Below are 2,175 nucleotides of genomic sequence, written 5' to 3'. Positions count from 1 at the left end.
GTATGTGTTTGAGTTTTGTGGCAAAATACAAGGCTCTGTAGTGCGTAAAATTTATAAATGCATTGGTTTCTGTGTGTGTGTTATTACTCTCTCTCTCTCTCTCTCTCTCTCTCTCTCTCTCTCTCTCTCTCTCTCTCTCTCTCTCTCTCTCTCTCTCTCTCTCTCTCTCTCTCAGTACTTATATGGGATTTTAAGGATGATTTTACGGTTCCAGTGACAGATGAACAACTTTTATACATTACCATCAGGAGAAGCACGCATTCTAAAAGGCGCTAGTCGAAGTGACACAGTTTTTAATGGTGTTTTATGGTTCTAGTGACAGATTAACATTATTTCTATATTATCAATAGAAGAAACGTTTTTTAAAACCCTGCTAATCATGTTTATGACATTGTAAAACTATTGTAAGGAAGAGAGAGAGAGAGAGAGAGTGTGTGTGTGTGTGTGTGTGTGTGTGTGTGTGTGTGTGTGTGTGTGTGTAGGTGCATTTTATTTGAGTCTATCCTTCGCTTGTTCGTGCGTTTTCTGCGGTGATGCAGCACAGCAGTGAGTGAAATTTGCGTTCATAATCACGTTTGGTGTGTTTAGTAGGGAAAGGGAGTGAGAAAGTGAGGATATTTATATTATTTATATGAATTTATATATATTATTATGAATTATTACTTGATAGCATGTCATCTTTTGTGTGTGTGTGTGTGTGCTGGGGTGGAGGAGTAGTGACAGTAATCGCTGGGTAGGTGGGTGAGGTCAGGCGGCTGCAGTGTTTTGGCCGGCGTTGGTCAGTCTTGCCCCACAAAATCTGCTAATAAGTGTTTCTGTATTCCCAGCAGCTTCTCCTTGTACCAAACACCGCCACGCAGCACCAGAGAGCCATGAGTACATAAGGTAAGCCCAGCGGTGCCAGCCATCCATCATTCAGTCTTGCTGCCCTCACAGCTTCTCCCCTCCTCATCCCTGTAGTGTCTTGTAGTTGTCTATTAATGTTTTTCTTCGCTTTTTAGGTATTTTTTAGGGTTATTTATTTATTTCTAGGTTTTGTTTACACATGAGTCTGGAAACAGTTGGAAATCTCGGCGAACATTGAAGGTTCCTTAATAAGTAAACAAGCTGTCAGTTGAGGTAAAGGCTGGGCGTCAGTGTTTTCAGCGATTATTTGCTTCGTCTGTCACTTATTGTAAGCCTAACATGTCACAAGATACAGCCATACAGCCACATGTCTAGCTTTCATATCCGCTGGTTAGATATATCCGCCATTGCCTGTTTTTTTTTTGTCATGAAGTAATAAATAAGGTAATATGGCCGCCGGGTCCTCTACTGAGGTCGCCGCCGAGTGCCTGTTCCAGCATGTAGGTCAATTTCAAAATAAAATACGTTATGTACGTAAGCCAGCGGCTGGGAGCAGGTAGCCTGTGATGTCATCACCGGCCCGGGACTTGCCCGGCTCCGGTGTCTCATAGTTAATATTTGCTGTAATTCCCAGTGTTTTCCAAGTATTTCCACCTGTTTCTAAACTCAAATGTGTAGGTAGTAGTAGTAGAAGGAGGAAAATAAGAGAAATGGAGGAAAAGGAGGAAGAAATAAGGAGAAATGAAGGAGGTGGAGGCTAGACATATAAACGCAAGAAGACAATGTTTTAGCTTAGTTTCCCTTGCTGTGTTGCCATTTTCTGTAATATGTTTTTTGGTGCCTTTAGTGCATTTCTGGTGTATTTAGGAGTGTTGTGGTGTGTTTTGAGTTTGTCTTAGGAGTGTTTTGGGTGTATATTAGTTGTTATCAGTGTGTTTTGGGTGAAGTTTTGGTGTTTAAGAGTGGTTTAGGTTGTTTTTAGGTGTATTTTACGTGTTTTGAGTGTTATGGAGTGTGTTGGTGTGTTTGGTGGTAAATTGAAGTGTTGTGAGTGTGTCTTGAATTTATTTTGGGTGTTTTAAGTTTTTTGGGTAAATTTTGGGTGAGTGTTTTTGGGTGTATCTAAATGTGTGTGGGGGTAGTTTGGGTCGATATTTTATGGTGTTGATGGGTGTTTTGGATGTTTTGAGAGTGTTTTGGGTGTGTTTGGTGAGTTTGGGGTGTTGTAGAGTGTTTTGGGTGTGTTTTAAATGTTTTGTGTGTATTTTATATGTATCTGAATGAGTTTTGTTGGTATATTGTGGTGTTTTGAGTGTTTTGAATGTTTTA

The 2,175-nt window shown here is 40.4% G+C and overlaps 1 long non-coding RNA gene across 1 annotated transcript in view; it reads left to right on the top strand.

The window, feature by feature from the left end:
* Positions 1-745: 745 nt before the first annotated feature.
* Positions 746-2,175, top strand: part of LOC135112692 (uncharacterized) — a 41,166-nt gene continuing 39,736 nt past the window's right edge. The window contains exon 1 of the long non-coding RNA XR_010274534.1: positions 746-885. This is a non-coding gene — a long non-coding RNA (uncharacterized LOC135112692). The remainder of the gene's footprint in view (positions 886-2,175) is intronic.

The sequence above is a fragment of the Scylla paramamosain genome, chromosome 24 (genome assembly GCF_035594125.1).
Source record: "Scylla paramamosain isolate STU-SP2022 chromosome 24, ASM3559412v1, whole genome shotgun sequence".
Taxonomy (NCBI): domain Eukaryota; kingdom Metazoa; phylum Arthropoda; class Malacostraca; order Decapoda; family Portunidae; genus Scylla; species Scylla paramamosain.
This window is presented reverse-complemented; position numbering and strand designations above follow the sequence as displayed.